Below are 18,806 nucleotides of genomic sequence, written 5' to 3' on the forward strand. Positions count from 1 at the left end.
CATCCACCCCCACTGCTTCCGGATCTGGACGCCAGCTGAAAAACCGGGTGAGTTGCCTGTTGAGTCGAGAAGCGAAAAGATCGACTGACATCGGGCCCCATATGTCCAAAATCGCTGAGAACACTTCCGGATCCAACTGCCAATCGCTGCCGTCCGACAGGTAGCGCGAGTTCCAATCCGCACGAACGTTGCTCAGCCCCGGTAAGTAATCCGCCTGCACCATGATGTCCCTGGACAGGCAAAACGACCAAAACTCCTTGGCTAACCGAGCCAAGGTTGCAGAGTGAGTACCGCCCAAACGGTTGACATACCGGACCGCCGAGATATTGTCCATCCGCAGTCTGATGCACGCATTGGCGATCCCGTTGGAAAAGCTCCTCACTGCAAACAAACCGGCTAGGAGTTCCATGGCATTCATGTGGAGGAGGGATTTCTCCGCCGACCAGGCTTCCCCCGTGGAGACTCCATTGCAATTGGCGCCCCAACCCTGGAGGCTCGCATCCGACTCGATGGTCAACTCCGGCAGGAATCCGAAGATCGCTCTGCCGTTCCACGCCTCCAGATTGGCGATCCACCATCCCAACTCCTCTCTGGCTTCCGAGTCCAGGACCACCACGTCCGCAAAGGAGGCACCGGTCCGAAGATGGGCGATCTTCAGTCGCTGGAGAGCACGATAGTGCAACGGGGCCGGAAACACTGCCTGAATCGACGAAGCTAACAGTCTGATTATGCGAGCCAGGTGACGTAACGAGAGGTGGGGAATGAGAAGAGCATGTTTCAACTCCTTGCGAATCGCACACAACTTCGCAATTGGAAGACTGAGGGACTCCGAGATCGAATCCACCATGAAGCCCAGGAACTCCATCCGCTGAGATGGGATGAGGCATGACTTCTCCTTGTTGAGGAGGAAACCGAGGTCCGACAGCAGGTCCGCTGTCCACTGCAGATGTTCCAGCAGCCCCACACTGGATTTGTGCATCAGGAAGATGTCGTCCAGATAAACAATGAGGCGCACACCACAAATTCTCAACCATGACACGACTGGACGCAGTAGCTTGGTGAAACACTGAATGGGAGACAGGTGAACCTCCAGATCTCTCCTCTCCACCAGAACCGGAGTAGATCCCTGGAGAGAGAGGCCACAGGGACCATCAGGTAAGCATCTTTTAGATACAGCTTTACCATCCAGTCCCCAGGAGCCAATAGGTGCCGAAGGAGGTGGATCCCCTCCATCTTGAAATGACGGTAGCGTACCACCGTATTCAGAGCGCGAAGGTTGATGACCGGTCTCATCTGACCCCCTTTTTTCCGAACGAGGAAAATGTTGCTGATTACACCCAACTCTGAAGGAGGGGCTAGTTCTATCGCCTGTTTTTGCAGGAGAGAGCACAGCTCCGTGTCTACCAGTGCGCAATCTGGGCGCGACAGCGGTATGGGCGGGGGGGAGTGAACCAGGCACGGGGACCCCGTGAGCTCTATGTGGAAGCCCCTGACCGTGGTCAGTACCCATGGATCTGAGGTGATGAGGCCCCAAGCATGAGAAAAAAGTCGGAGTCTGCCCCCTACACAAGGGACCATAGAATCCCCAATCTGGGGAAGACTTACCCAAGGGTCTGCGAGAGCTGGGGTTGCCTCTGAAAGAGCGAGATCGCTACTGGCCTCCTCTGGTAGAGAACAAAGGTGAGGGGTTGCGCTGGTCCTGGAAGGGAGGTCGCTGTCCAAAGGAACCTCTACTCGCGCCACGGGCCGGACAGGCGGCCCCTGCTACTGCCGGCCCGATGAGAGACCCATCCCTGGAATACCTTGCGCATAGAGGACTGTGCTTTGTCTAGCGCGGTGAAGGTACCCACAAAGCGGCCCATACTCTTAATAAAGGAATCGCAGAAAAGGAGACCCTGGGCGTCCTTACCCGCCTCTGTGAGTGCCAAATTAGCTAATTTGGGATCAATCTTAAATAAAATGGCTTTGTGCCTCTTTGCCAAAGAAGTATTGGTGTTACCAGCAATACAGATTGCCCTTTGGGTCCAACCCCGCAATTCTTCGGGGTCTATTGGGGAGCCCTCAGTTCTAGCCGCTTCAGCTAATTCAAAAATCTTGGCCAGCGGGCCGAAGATATCTAAAACTTTATCCTGGCAGCTGCGTAGAGCTGAGTCCAGGCCCTTTTTCGGGTTCCAACCAGTCTTGGCCAGAAATTGTGACATCTTGGGATCCACAACGGGAGTGTCACATACTTTGTTGGGGACTAGTGGTCTGGGGCACCCGGCCCTAAGTTTATTCCGTGTCTCACGGCTTAGAGGGTGACGAACCCAGTGTTCTAAATAAGAACCCACATGCTCAGTGGGAAGCCACTCTGCCGATTGAGGGTGATGCAAGGTCTCAGGGTCGAGCATCGGTTCGCCTGTGGAATCTAGCAAAGCATCAGATCGGTTAATGGCGGAGGAGGACGCTATGTCCTTGGCAGAGGAGGCCGCAGTAGCGGAGACTGAGGGGCACTGAACTGGGGGGGCAACATCCTCCTCTGACACATAATCAAAATCCGCAAAAGCCTCCTCGTCTGATGCTCTATCCGAGTCAGACACATTAGAGGATTGTGCACTAGCGCACTTCCATGTTCGCGCCCGTTCTGCCTGACGTGATGAGGCCATTTTCCGTGAACTATGCACGATATCTTGGGTGGCAGGATGCGCACCAGTCAAAGTCTCCTGTGGTACAGGAGGTTCAGTAAAGGTAGGCTGCGGTATAGCAATAGGGTCATGCAGAGTCACTCTAGCAGGCTGGGCAGATGCCTGGGTAATGCTCTGTGACAATATACTAGACATGGAGCCCATGGCTGCCATGATGGCATCTGACACAGAGTGATGCAGGGCAAGCGCCTGTGCGTCCACTTCAGTGGTACTCTGACCCTCAGGAGAGGAGGGGGGAACATTGTTGGTAGGAGTCAGGGCAGGGTTAGACATATTTATCCCTGTAATATGGCCGGTAAATAGAGGGCACACTGGGGGCTAGCTATAATCCAACCTGAAGGATCGCAACTAAATCGCAGTGGAAGCGCAAGTATGGGTAGCAGACCGGAGCAGAGCGCAGGAGCCAGAGGCCGGAGTGATGCGCAGGAGCCGTAAGCGCAGAGGGAACAGGAAGTCGGACCAAAAACCCTGCGTATCGCGGCACAACAGGCAGCAAAGATGGCCACCGAGATCTCGCGGCCGGCCGAACCACTGAAGACGCCCTCAGGAATGGCGCCGCAGAAGAGAGGGGAGGAGGGCCCCGCCACCGACCGCCGAGGCAAGCGTGACCGAAGGTAATACCGAGGGAGGGTAACGCCGCAATGAGCGGCCTCCGCCGGGTGATGGGAAAACGCCTAAATCAGCATAATACAAGCGCTGGGGACAAGCGCAGGGGAAAATAAATAGCACCACAAACGGCAATAAGTGGGCATACAAACCCACAAGGGAGCGCTGACAGCAAAGGGTTAGTCACCCAGGTATGTAGCAGCGCACAGGATAATCACAAACACAAAAGCATTATAGTAAAAAACAACAGAATCTATAGGTGCACTTAACTGGTGGCAGCAGCAAAGAAAGAGGAAGGTCCAGAGGAAGAGCGGCCTATTATAGGGGCCATAGGGGAGGGACCTTGGTTACTATGGTTGTTTCCTGTATGTAAATTTTTTCTCTTTGCTGCTATTGGTGGACAGTAAAGAAGGAGAAAGCAATATGAGCCTCCGTGTCTTGCTGTAAAACTCAGGATCAGTACAGGATAAATTATGTACACTGTGACTCCACCAGCAGAATAATGAGTGCAGCTCTGGAGTATAGTACAGAATGCACAGTAAATCAGGATCAATACACGATAATTAATGTATGTACCCAGGGAACCCACCAGCTTCGAAGTATAATACAGGCTATATCTCAATAGGATCAATACAATTCATAAGAAAGTAATGTATTGTGGGGATTAGCAGACGCAGTATAGAGGCAACAACAAGTTCTTTGGATCAAACAGTTCAGTTTTTTTTTTTTCACACTTTAGGCAAGTGACAAAACAAGCAGTCATAATCAAACAAAAAGTCACCTAGCCAGGAACTTACTGTCCACGGTCACCCAGGTTAAAGATCCGGACCCGAGCCTTCCGATTATAGACCCGACTCTGGGCTTGCTGAGCTGCCACTATATGCTCCCTAACAAGAGGCAACACTGTCTCTATCCGATCTTGCATCTGGGTAACGTACTCATTGACACTTTTATGTGGAGTGGGTTGTTGTTCCCACGCCTCTTTGGCCACGAGGGTGTCTGCCATAAAGCAGTTCGAAGGGCGAGAACCCAGTAGAGGCCTGGGGTACCTCTCGCACTGCGAACATGAGATAGGGCAGAAGGAAGTCCCAGTCCTTCCCATCTTTAGACACTACCTTTTTCAACATATGTTTTAATGTTTGGTTAAACCGTTCTACCAGACTGTCCGTTTACGGATGGTAAACGGACGTCCGTAGTTGTTTTATGTGCAGCAACTTACAGAGTTCCCTAATCACCTTGGACATAAAAGGGGTCCATCGGTTGGTCATAACCTCTTTAGGTAGTTCTACTCGGGAAAACATCTCTATTAACTCCTTAGCTATCAGTTTGGCCGAGGTATGTCGCAGTGGCACCGCCTCCGGGTACCTAGTGGCGTAGTCTAGAATGACTAAGATGTGTTGATGCCCTTTGGTGGAATTTGGTACTGGACCTATGAGGTCCATAGCTATTCGGTCAAACAGTACTTTGATAACCGGAAGAGGTACTACGGGACTGCGGAAATGTGGCTGGGGGCTAGTTATCTGGCAGGTCGGACAAGGCTTACAAAACTCTTCCACTCTTTGAATATGCTGGGCCAGTAAAACCGCTGTAGAATATGATCCTGAGTTTTCTGCAGCCCCAGGTGACCCCTGAGAACGTGTTGATGAGCTAGATCTAACACAAGCTTGCGATAAGCCTTGGGGAGCACCAACTGTTCAATATGCTCACCTCGTAGTTGGTTTACCCAATACAACATATCTTGATGAACCACAAAACGGGGAAACACTGACTCCGCCCCAGGTTGTTGTGGTTCACCATCTACTATTAACACATTTTCCCAGACACGGGATAGGGTTGGGTCCCGACGTTAGGCGGTACCAAAATTATCCCCGGAGACATCAAGGTCTGCCAATTCAAGACCCGGTGGCAAGTTCTCCACATCTCCCACCATCACACTTAGCGGGGTTGTCTCCCCCTCTTCCACCAAAGTGGCGATCACCCCTACCGCTGGCCGTTCGGTCTCAGGTTCTCAGGGTTCTGGTCTCCCCCCTGAGCCAAGCCACTCTGCTAGGGTTTCCCCTGTCTCATGGGTATCGGTCACTCTCATAGCAGGCCACAGTGCCGGGAAGTCTCTCCCTATTATGAGTTCAAAATGTAGATTTGTGGCGACAGCCACCTCGTGGGTTCATCTACAGGCCACTGTGGTTAGAGACACCAGCGCGGTAGGGTAGTCCTTTAAGTATCCGTGGATGCACATCACCCCGACTTTCCGGCCAGTATACTCAGTGGACTGCATCAGGGTAGCCCTTACTAGGGTCACCAGACTCTAGCAGAGCCTCTGCTGGAGTGTCTCCCACTTCCACCTGGCACAAGTGATCTAGAGACTCTGAGGTACCTGTTGCACACAGCCTCCTTGCATATAGCGACTGAAAGTAGCCATAGTTAGCGTCCATGGGCTCAACCTGATGGGGACAGTCAGGTCTTACATGGCCAGGCTCCTGACACCGCTAGCAGACTATCGGAGTCAGGTCTGCCGTGGGTACATACCGGGCGGATTTTAACAGCTCAAATCTCCGGGCCTGGGGTGGAGATTTCTGGGGTTCGCCGACTCCCCTCCCGACAGAACCCTTCTCTAGATTCCTATTTGCTTCATAGCGTTCCACCTGGTCCACCATCTCAAGGGCATTGCCAGGAGAAACCTGACCAATCCAGTGCTGGAGAGGGTATGGCAAGCCCTCCAGAACATATCGGCTAATAGTCTATCCAGCATAGCCGGGGGACTCAGCACATCAGGCTGTTGCCACTTTTGCAAGAGGTGAAGTAAGTCATAATACTGGGTCCTCGCAGGCTCCGCCGGCTTAAACCCCCACTGATGTACCCGCTGGGGCCGGACCAACACATTCACCCCCAGTCTTGCCAAAATCTCACCCTTTACTTTTTGGTAGTCGGCCACTTGATCGTCCGGCAAGTCGAAATACACCAGCTGGGAATCGGATGCCAGGAATGGAGCGACGACCTCAGTCCACTGGTCACTGGCTAGCTTTTCCCTAATGGCCACTTTCTAGTACATCGCCAGGTAGGTTTCGATGTCCTCTGCGGGGGTCACCTTAGGACGCTCTCCGGGCATCGTGGATGCTCGGGGTTGCTCCTGATGTCTGCAAAGCCATCACGTTTTGTAGCCGTAACTGGTTAGTCTCCTGCTGCTGCTTATTAGCCTTGCGTTGCTGCAGGTTTGTCTCTTGCTGCTACAGATTAGCCTCCATGAGGGCCTTCACAACAACCTCCATTTTGTTGTTGGGCATTGGTTGTAATACAGCTGGTTCACTGTACGACATACAACCGTGCCTTAAAAATGAAACCAAAATATCGGCGTTCACGCCAGCCTCACTGCTCTTACCCGCATCCTCCACCAATTGTGGGAACTTTCTCTGGATAACAGGATTAGCGGACGCAGTATAGAGGCAACAACACGTTCTTTGGATCAAACAGTTCAGTGTTTTATTCACACTTAAGCCAAGTGACAACACAAGCAGTCATATTCAAACAAAAAGTCACCCTGCGGTGTTGGTGGTAATTCACACCATGCAGCAATTCTACCTCAAAGAGTCCTTGCTGATAGCAGCACCAACCTGTTTTCACGGCAAACAGGTAGCAAGCCTTCATCCAGACACAAGGCTCTCAGATCCCAACAAAGAGACCTGGCTTCTGAGCCCAGCTGCCTATTTAAGGACAGCCAGGTGCTGCCAAAACCCAGACTGGCAATTTAAATATGGTCCAGTGTTTGACCTCACCTGGCTGTAAATCAACCCAGCAGCACATGCTAGGAGGAGAATACCTGTTTTCCCAGATCAAATCTCTAACTGTGTCACAGTATGTACACGGTAACTCCATTAGCAGTATAGTAAGTGGAATATAGAGTATGTAATCCAGGATCAGTAGTAATGTATATATACAGTGACTTGACCAGCAGAATAGTGAGTGCAGCTCTGAAGTATAAGTAATGTAATGTATGTACACAGTGACTTCATCAGCAGAATAGTGAGTGCAGCTCCGGAGTATAATACAGTATATAACTAGATAGATACTATGGTATGTATAAACTGAAAATGGTAATAACTTGTTTCACTTGATAATTGCATATATTTTCTACTAAAACATAGACAACTGATAACTAGAGTTGAGCGAACACCTGGATGTTCGGGTTCGAGAAGTTCGGCCGAACTTCCCGGAAATGTTCGGGTTCGGGATCCGAACCCGATCCGAACTTCGTCCCGAACCCGAACCCCATTGAAGTCAATGGGGACCCGATTTTTTCGGTACTAAAAAGGATGTAAAACAGCCCAGGAAAGGGCTAGAGGGCTGCAAAAGGCAGCAACATGTAGGTAAATCCCCTGCAAACAAATGTGGATAAGGAAATGAATTAAAATAAAAATTAAATAAATAAAAATTAATCAAAATCAATTGGAGAGAGGTCCCATAGCAGAGAATCTGGCTTCACGTCACCCACCACTGGAACAGTCCATTCTCAGATATTTAGGCCCCGGCACCCAGGCAGAGGAGAGAGGTCCCGTAACAGAGAATCTGTCTTCATGTCAGCAGAGAATCAGTCTGCATGTCATAGCAGAGAATCAGGCTTCACGTCAGCCACCACTGCAACAGTCCATTGTCATAAATTTAGACCCAGCACCCAGGCAGAGGAGAGAGGTCCCGTAACAGACAATCTGGCTTCATGTCAGCAGAGAATCAGTCTTCATGTCATAGCAGAGAATCAGGCTTCACGTCACCCACCACTGTAACAGTCCATTTTCATAAATTTAGGCCAAGCACCCAGGCAGAGGAGAGAGGTCCTGTAACAGACAATCTGGCTTCATGTCAGCAGAGAATCAGTCTTCATATCATAGCAGAGAATCAGGCTTCACGTCACCCACCACTGTAAGAGTCCATTTTCATAAATTTAGGCCCAGCACCCAGGCAGAGGAGAGAGGTCCCGTAACAGAGAATCTGGCTTCATGTCAGCAGAGAATCAGTCTGCATGTCATAGCAGAGAATCAGGCTTCACGTCAGCCACCACTGCAACAGTCCATTGTCATAAATTTAGGCCCAGCACCCAGGCAGAGGAGAGAGGTCCCGTAACAGACAATCTGGCTTCATGTCAGCAGAGAATCAGTCTTCATATCATAGCAGAGAATCAGGCTTCACGTCAGCCACCAATGCAACAGTCCATTGTCAGATATTTAGGCCCAGCACCCAGGCAGAGGAGAGAGGTCCCGTAACAGACAATCTGGCTTCATGTCAGCAGAGAATCAGTCTGCATGTCATAGCAGAGAATCAGGCTTCACGTCAGCCACCAATGCAACAGTTCATTGTCATAAATTTAGGCCAAGCACCCAGGCAGAGGAGAGAGGTCCCGTAACAGACAATCTGGCTTCATGTCAGCAGAGAATCAGTCTTGATATCATAGCAGAGAATCAGGCTTCACGTCAGCCACCAATGCAACAGTCCATTGTCAGATATTTAGGCCCAGCACCCAGGCAGAGGAGAGAGGTCCCGTAACAGACAATCAGGCTTCACGTCAGCCACCAGTGCAACAGTCCATTGGCATATATTTAGGCCCAGCACCCAGGCAGAGGAGAGAGGTCCCTTAACAGAGAATCTGGCTTCATGTCAGCAGAGAATCAGTCTGCATGTCATAGCAGAGAATCAGGCTTCACGTCACCCACCACTGTAAGAGTCCATTTTCATAAATTTAGGCCCAGCACCCAGGCAGAGGAGAGAGTTCCCGTAACAGACAATCTGGCTTCATGTCAGCAGAGAATCAGTCTTCATGTCATAGCAGAGAATCAGGCTTCACGTCAGCCACCACTGCAACAGTCCATTGTCATAAATTTAGGCCCAGCACCCAGGCAGAGGAGAGAGGTCCCGTAACAGACAATCTGGCTTCATGTCAGCAGAGAATCAGTCTTCATATCAAAGCAGAGAATCAGGCTTCACGTCAGCCACCAATGCAACAGTCCATTGTCAGATATTTAGGCACAGCACCCAGGCAGAGGAGAGAGGTCCCGTAACAGACAATCAGGCTTCACGTCAGCCACCAGTGCAACAGTCCATTGGCATATATTTAGGCCCAGCACCCAGGCAGAGGAGAGAGGTCCCTTAACAGAGAATCTGGCTTCATGTCAGCAGAGAATCAGTCCGCATGTCATAGCAGAGAATCAGGCTTCACGTCAGCCACCAATGCAACAGTCCATTGTCATAAATTTAGGCCAAGCACCCAGGCAGAGGAGAGAGGTCCTGTAACAGACAATCTGGCTTCACATCAGCCACCAGTGCAACAGTCCATTGGCATATATTTAGGCCCAGCACCCAGGCAGAGGAGAGAGGTCCCGTAACAGAGAATCTGGCTTCATGTCAGCAGAGAATCAGTCTTCATATCATAGCAGAGAATCAGGCTTCACGTCAGCCACCACTGCAACAGTCCATTGTCATAAATTTAGGCCCAGCACCCAGGCAGAGGAGAGAGGTCCCGTAACAGACAATCTGGCTTCATGTCAGCAGAGAATCAGTCTTCATGTCATAGCAGAGAATCAGGCTTCACGTCAGCCACCACTGCAACAGTCCATTGTCATAAATTTACGCCCAGCACCCAGACAGAGGAGAGAGGTCCCGTAACAGACAATCTGGCTTCATGTCAGCAGAGAATCAGTCTTCATATCATAGCAGAGAATCAGGCTTCACGTCAGCCACCAATGCAACAGTCCATTGTCAGATATTTAGGCCCAGCACCCAGGCAGAGGAGAGAGGTCCCGTAACAGACAATCTGGCTTCATGTCAGCAGAGAATCAGTCTGCATGTCATAGCAGAGAATCAGGCTTCACGTCAGCCACCAATGCAACAGTCCATTGTCATAAATGTAGGCCAAGCACCCAGGCAGAGGAGAGAGGTCCCGTAACAGACAATCTGGCTTCATGTCAGCAGAGAATCAGTCTTCATATCATAGCAGAGAATCAGGCTTCACGTAACCCACCACTGTAAGAGTCCATTTTCATAAATTTAGGCCCAGCACCCAGGCAGAGGAGAGAGGTCCCGTAGCAGACAATCTGGCTTCATGTCAGCAGAGAATCAGTCTTCATATCATAGCAGAGAATCAGGCTTCACGTCACCCAACATTGGAACAGTCCATTGGCATATATTTAGGCCCCGGCACCCAGACAGAGGAGAGGTTCATTCAAATTTGGGTAGCCTCGCAATATAATGGTAAAATGAAAATAAAAATAGGATTGAATGAGGAAGTGCCCTGGAGTACAATAATATATGGTTATGGGGAGATAGTTAATGTCTAATCTGGACAAGGGACGGACAGGTCCTGTGGGATCCATGCCTGGTTCATTTTTATGAACGTCAGCTTGTCCACATTGGCTGTAGACAGGCGGCTGCGTTTGTCTGTAATGACACCCCCTGCCGTGCTGAATACACGTTCAGACAAAACGCTGGCCGCCGGGCAGGCCAGCACCTCCAAGGCATAAAAGGCTAGCTCTGGCCACGTGGACAATTTAGAGACCCAGTAGTTGAATGGGGCAATCAGTCAGTACGTGGAGGGGTGTGCACACGTACTGTTCCACCATGTTAGTGAAATGTTGCCTCCTGCTAACACGTTGCGTATCAGGTGGTGGTGCAGTTAGCTGTGGCGTGTTGACAAAACTTTTCCACATCTCTGCCATGCTAACCCTGCCCTCAGAGGAGCTGGCCGTGACACAGCTGCCTTGGCGACCTCTTGCTCCTCCTCTGCCTTGGCCTTGGGCTTCCACTTGTTCCCCTGTGACATTTGGGAATTCTCTCAGTAGCGCGTCTACCAACGTGCGCTTGTACTCGCGCATCTTCCTATTACGCTCCAGTGCAGGAAGTAAGGTGGGCACATTGTCTTTGTAGCGTGGATCCAGCAGGGTGGCAACCCAGTAGTCCGCACACGTTAAAATGTGGGCAACTCTGCAGTCGTTGCGCAGGCACTGCAGCATGTAGTCGCTCATGTGTGCCAGGCTGCCCAGGGGTAAGGACAAGCAGTCCTCTGTGGGAGGCGTATCGTCATCGTTCTGCCTTTCCCCCCAGCCACACACCAGTGATGGACCCGAGCTGCGTTGGGTGCCACCCCGCTGTGACCATGCTTCATCCTCATCCTCCTCCACCTCCTCCTCATCCTCGTCCTCCTCGTCCTCCAGTAGTGGGCCCTGGCTGGCCACATTTGTACCTGGCCTCTGCTGTTGCCAAAAACCTCCCTCTGAGTCACTTCGAAGAGACTGGCCTGAAAGTGCTAAAAATGACCCCTCTTCCTCCTCCTCCTCCTCCTCCTCCTCCTGGGCCACCTCCTCTTCCATCATCGCCCTAAGTGTTTTCTCAAGGAGACATAGAAGTGGTATTGTAACGCTGATAACGGCGTCATCGCCACTGGCCATGTTGGTGGAGTACTCGAAACAGCGCAACAGGGCACACAGGTCTCGCATGGAGGCCCAGTCATTGATGGTGAAGTGGTGCTGTTCCGCAGTGCGACTGACCCGTGCGTGCTGCAGCTGAAACTCCACTATGGCCTGCTGCTGCTCACACAGTCTGTCCAGCATGTGCAAGGTGGAGTTCCACCTGGTGGGCACGTCGCATATGAGGCGGTGAGCGGGAAGGCCGAAGTTACGCTGTAGCGCAGACAGGCGAGCAGCAGCAGGATGTGAACGCCGGAAGCGCGAACAGACGGCCCGCACTTTATGCAGCAGCTCTGACATGTCGGGGTAGTTGTGAATGAACTTCTGCACCACCAAATTCAGCACATGCGCCAAGCAAGGGATGTGCGTCAAACTGGCTTGTCCCAGAGCTGCAACGAGATTTCGCCCATTATCACACACCACCAGGCCGGGCTTGAGGCTCACCGGCAGCAACCACTCGTCGGTCTGTTGTTCTATACCCTGCCACAACTCCTGTGCGGTGTGGGGCCTGTCCCCCAAACATATGAGTTTCAGAATGGCCTGCTGACGTTTACCCCGGGTTGTGCTGAAGTTGGTGGTGAAGGTGTGTGGCTGACTAGATGAGCAGGTGGAAGAAGAGGAGGAGGAAGTCGAGTAGGAGGAGGTGGCAACAGGAGGCAAAGAATGTTGCCCTGCGATCCTTGGCGGCGGAAGGACGTGCGCCAAACAGCTCTCCGCCTGGGGCCCAGCTGCCACTACATTTACCCAGTGTGCAGTTAGGGAGATATAGCGTCCCTGGCCGTGCTTACTGGTCCACGTATCTGTGGTTAGGTGGACCTTGCCACAGATGGCGTTGCGCAGTGCACACTTGATTTTATCGGATACTTGGTTGTGCAGGGAAGGCACGGCTCTCTTGGAGAAGTAGTGCCGGCTGGGAACAACATACTGTGGGACAGCAAGCGACATGAGCTGTTTGAAGCTGTCTGTGTCCACCAGCCTAAATGACAGCATTTCATAGGCCAGTAGTTTAGAAATGCTGGCATTCAGGGCCAGGGATCGAGGGTGGCTAGGTGGGAATTTACGCTTTCTCTCAAATGTTTGTGAGATGGAGAGATGAACGCTGCCGTATGACATGGTTGAGACGCTTGGTGACGGAGGTGGTGGTGGTGTTGGTGGTACATCCCCTGTTTGCTGGGCGGCAGGTGCCAACGTTTCTCCAGAGGCGGAGGAAGAGGCCGAGGCGGCAGCAGCAGAAGAGGCCGAGGCGGCAGCAGCAGAAGAGGCCGAGGCGGCAGCAGCAGAAGAGGTAGCAGGGGGAGCCTGAGCGACTTCCTTATTTTTAAGGTGTTTACTCCACTGCAGTTCATGCTTTGCATGCAGGTGCCTGGTCATGCAGGTTGTGCTAAGGTTCAGAACGTTAATGCCTCGCTTCAGGCTCTGATGGCACAGCGTGCAAACCACTCGGGTCTTGTCGTCAGCACATTGTTTGAAGAAGTGCCATGCCAGGGAACTCCTTGAAGCTGCCTTTGGGGTGCTCGGTCCCAGATGGCGGCGGTCAGTAGCAGGCGGAGTCTCTTGGCGGCGGGTGTTCTGCTTTTGCCCACTGCTCCCTCTTTTGCTATGCTGTTGGCTCGGTCTCACCACTGCCTCTTCCTCCGAACTGTGAAAGTCAGTGGCACGACCTTCATTCCATGTGGGGTCTAGGACCTCATCGTCCCCTGCATCGTCTTCCACCCAGTCTTGATCCCTGACCTCCTGTTCAGTCTGCACACTGCAGAAAGACACAGCAGTTGGCACCTGTGTTTCGTCATCATCAGAGACATGCTGAGGTGGTATTCCCATGTCCTCATCATCAGGAAACATAAGTGGTTGTGCGTCAGTGCATTCTATGTCTTTCACCGCTGGGGAAGGGCTAGGTGGATGCCCTTGGGAAACCCTGCCAGCGGAGTCTTCAAACAGCATAAGAGACTGCTGCATAACTTGAGGCTCAGACAGTTTCCCTGGTATGCATGGGGGTGATGTGACAGACTGATGGGCTTGGTTTTCAGGCGCCATCTGTGCGCTTTCTGCAGAAGACTGGGTGGGAGATAATGTGAACGTGCTGGATCCACTGTCGGCCACCCAATTGACTAATGCCTGTACCTGCTCAGGCCTTACCATCCTTAGAACGGCATTGGGCCCCACCATATATCGCTGTAAATTCTGGCGGCTACTGGGACCTGAGGTAGTTGGTACACTAGGACGTGTGGATGTGGCAGAACGGCCACGTCCTCTCCCAGCACCAGAGGGTCCACTAACACCACCACGACCATGTCCACGTCCCTTACTAGATGTTTTCCTCATTGTTATCGTTCACCACAACAACAAAAATATTATTTGGCCCAATGTATTGTATTCAAATTCAGCTGAATATAAATTTGAGGCCTAGTATTTAGGCGCTGGGTGACCGGTATGGATTTACTGACAGAATTAGACTTGGAAATGCACAGTAGCGTGTGTGTGAAGTTATTCTGAATGACCCTATGTGCACCTTGAATATTATATACCCTTTTAGGGATAGATTTCAAATAGCTCTGATATAGCAGAAACCACTAAATTATGAAATTGCTAAATTGGGAATTGTATTTCAACCCAGAACAAAAAATGTGCTTTGACGGACACTAAATAACTTGCCCAGCCAGAACAGTACAGCGGTAACGACAGATTTAGCGGGATATAAATTTGAGGCCTAGTATTTAGGCGCTGGGTGACCGGTATGGATTTACTGACAGAATTAGACTTGGAAATGCACAGTAGCGTGTGTGTGAAGTTATTCTGAATGACCCTATGTGCACCTTGAATATTATATACCCTTTTAGGGATAGATTTCAAATAGCTCTGATACAGCAGAAACCACTAAATTAGGAAATTGCTAAATTGGGAATTGTTTTTCAACCCAGAACAAAAAATGTGCTTTGACGGACACTAAATAACTTGCCCAGCCAGAACAGTACAGCGGTAACGACAGATTTAGCGGGATATAAATTTGAGGCCTAGTATTTAGGCGCTGGGTGACCGGTATGGATTTACTGACAGAATTAGACTTGGAAATGCACAGTAGCGTGTGTGTGAAGTTATTCTGAATGACCCTATGTGCACCTTGAATATTATATACCCTTTTAGGGATAGATTTCAAATAGCTCTGATACAGCAGAAACCACTAAATTAGGAAATTGCTAAATTGGGAATTGTTTTTCAACCCAGAACAAAAAATGTGCTTTGACGGACACTAAATAACTTGCCCAGCCAGAACAGTACAGCGGTAACGACAGATTTAGCGGGATATAAATTTGAGGCCTAGTATTTAGGCGCTGGGTGACCGGTATGGATTTACTGACAGAATTAGACTTGGAAATGCACAGTAGCGTGTGTGTGAAGTTATTCTGAATGACCCTATGTGCACCTTGAATATTATATACCCTTTTATGGTTAGATTTCAAATAGCTCTGATACAGCAGAAACAACTAAATTAGGAAATTGCTAAATTGGGAATTGTATTTCAACCCAGAACAAAAAATGTGCTTTGACGGACACTAAATAACTTGCCCAGCCAGAACAGTACAGCGGTAATGACAGATTTAGCGGGATATAAATTTGAGGCCTAGTATTTAGGCGCTGGGTGACCGGTATGGATTTACTGACAGAATTAGACTGGGATATGGCCAAAAAATAACCACACTATTGATGGTTAAATGCACTTGGTGTGACAGCTTGACCAACCACACTACTGAGGGTTAAATGCACTTGGTGACAGGCGCAGCTTGCCCCTGATGTAGTATATGGCCAAAAAATGAACAGACTATTGCTGGTTAAATGCACTTGGTGTGACAGCTTGACCAACCACACTACTGAGGGTTAAATGCACTTGGTGACTGGCGCAGCTTGCCCCTGATGTAGTATATGGCCAAAAAATGAACAGACTATTGCTGGTTAAATGCACTTGGTATGACAGCTTGACCAACCACACTACTGAGGGTTAAATGCTTTTGGTGACGGGCGCAGCTTGCCCCTGATGTAGTATTTGGCCAAAAAATGAACAGACTATTGCTGGTTAAATGCACTTGGTGTGACAGCTTGACCAACCACATTACTGAGGGTTAAATGCACTTGGTGACGGGCGCAGCTTGCCCCTGATGTAGTATATGGCCAAAAAATGAACAGACTATTGCTGGTTAAATGCACTTGGTGTGACAGCTTCACCCTGATGTAGGCTTTAGCCAAAAAACAACCACACCATTGAGGGTTAAATGCACTTGGTGACAGGCGCAGCTTGCCCCTGATGTAGTATATGGCCAAGAAATAAACAGACTGTTGCTGGTTAAATGCACTTGGTGTGACAGCTTCACCCTGATGTAGGCTTTAGCCAAAAAACAACCACACCAGTGAGGGTTAAATGCACTTGGTGACAGGCGCAGCTTGCCCCTGATGTAGTATATGGCCAAAAAATAAACAGACTATTGCTGGTTAAATGCACTTGGTGTGACAGCTTCACCCTGATGTAGGCTTTAGCCAAAAAACAACCACACCATTGAGGGTTAAATGCACTTGGTGACAGGCGCAGCTTGCCCCTGATGTAGTATATGGCCAAAAAATAAACAGACTATTGCTGGTTAAATGCACTTGGTGTGACAGCTTCACCCTGATGTAGGCTTTAGCCAAAAAACAACCACACCATTGAGGGTTAAATGCACTTGGTGACAGGCGCAGCTTGCCCCTGATGTAGTATATGGCCAAAAAATAAACAGACTATTGCTGGTTAAATGCACTTGGTGTGACAGCTTCACCCTGATGTAGGCTTTAGCCAAAAAACAACCACACCATTGAGGGTTAAATGCACTTGGTCGCAGCTTGTGCTGGCGCACCACAAGACACAAAATGGCCGCCGATCACCCCAGAAAAAAGTGACTGACAAACGGTCTGGGCAGCCTAAAAACAGTGAGCAATTGAGTATCAGCAGCTCAATGATCCACAGCTGCAGATCCATCAATTAATCAAGTCCTTTGGAGGAGTTAATCTGCCTAATCTCGCCCTACTGTCGCAGCCGCAACCTCTCCCTATGCTGATCAGAGCAGAGTGACGGGCGGCGCTATATGACTCCAGCTTAAATAGAGGCTGGGTCACATGGTGCTCTGGCCAATCACAGCCATGCCAATAGTAGGCATGGCTGTGACGGCCTCTTGGGGCAAGTAGTATGACGCTTGTTGATTGGCTGCTTTGCAGCCTTTCAAAAAGTGCCAAGAAAGCGTCACAAAAGCACCAAGAAAGCGACGAACACCGAACCCGGACTTTTACGAAAATGTCCGGGTTCGGGTCCGTGTCACGGACACCCCAAAATTCGGCGAGTTCGCTCATCCCTACTGATAACCCATTGCGTGGTCCACAGATGATTTAGCCAATGGAATAGAGATATCATCCGGCCTATTTGTTACAGATGGGAATTATGAACTATGGGGTCATTTATTATACTGAAATATGCCTGAATTAGGCTTATTTCAGTTGCAGATGGTGGTGCAATGGTTAGTTGCGTTGCTCATCTCATTTGCCATTTTCTATGCCTGTTTTAGGCGTATAATAAGGTCTAAATGTAAGATAGCTGAGGAGAACATTGAGCACGCTAAGAGCAGCGAGCGCCATGTTCTGTGATAATAGGCTGCACAGTAGCGCAGCCTAGTATCGGTAAATGTCAAATCCCGGTATCGAATCGATACCGGTACAAAAGTATCGATTGGGTATCGATAATTCGATAACCGGTGCAACCCTAGTGGCAAAGTGTACATTCACATACTTACAGCAGTAGTCACAGTTCAGATTATGCTTGTACTGGCAGATCTTACACAGTTTGTAGTTTCCACAGTTCTTACAGTTCCCCAGTCTGCAAATGCGATGCTTTTCTTTCTCTCCTTATGGCCCCTTTCACACAAGTGAGTTTTCAACACGGGTGCAATGCGTGACGTATACGCATAGCACCCGCATTGAATCCTGACCCATTCATTTCAATGGGTCTGTGTACCTGAGTGTTTTTTTTTTCACGCATCAGTTCTGCGTTGCGTGAAAAAACACAGCATGTTCTATATTCTGCGTTTTTCACGCAGCCCTGGCCCCATAAAAGTGAATGGGGCTTCAGTGGTTGCTAAGAGATGTTGTTTGTAAACCTTCTGTATTTTTATCACGTGCGTGAAAAACACATCAAAACGTATTGCATCCATGCAGAAAAAACTGAACAACTGAACCAATCGCAGACAAAACTGACTGAACTTGCTTTCAAAACAAATGAACGCATCTGGACCTAATCCGTCACGCTCGTGTGAAAGAGGCCTATCTCTCTCTATCTCACTTTAATTCTCATCTCACAATGTGGCACTACATATTTTCTTACTGTGGGACATAGTCCTTAACAAATCCATAGTTTGCCTTCAAATTATGTCCAGGCTTATGAAGCCTTATATCTCCCAAGCAAATTTTCTATGGAGTCCATAGGTTTAACACAGGTTCTCTCCACAGACTCTTTTGGGTAGGGTAGGGCCACATGGTCAGACTTCCTGATGCAGTTTTTGAAGCCAAAACAAGAAGTGATTTAAAAAAAGAGGAGAAATCGTATCTGTCCTCTATGCTTTCTCTCCTTTTATAATCTACTCTTTATTTTAGCTTCAAATACTGCATCACGAAACCTGACTGTGTGGCTGTACCCTTAAAAGGCTGCTTTGCATCCAAAATGTATCCTTATTTACTCCCTCAGAGGCTGGTTCAAGGCTTTGTCTCACAAGCTGACTGGTTGTCCTACCCAGGACTGCTCTTTCCAATTCCTCTTCACAGTCTCACACTATTCTGCTGTTACTCCTCAGTCCACCCCTCTCTTTGGTAGCGTAAAACAGTCTCCCCTAGCAAATGTAACATACTGGGATACTGGGCCAGTTAACCCCTTATGCAGACTGTAGAATAGCAGCTATTTATACGCTATATGAGGCCCCCCGCCCTTTAACCTTTTTCAGAAATGCTGGCAGCACTCATACACCTATTTTGAAAAGACAACCTCTGGATATGACGCTGAGCACGT

This window comes from Bufo gargarizans, chromosome 2, assembly GCF_014858855.1.
Source record: "Bufo gargarizans isolate SCDJY-AF-19 chromosome 2, ASM1485885v1, whole genome shotgun sequence".
Taxonomy (NCBI): Eukaryota; Metazoa; Chordata; class Amphibia; order Anura; family Bufonidae; genus Bufo; species Bufo gargarizans.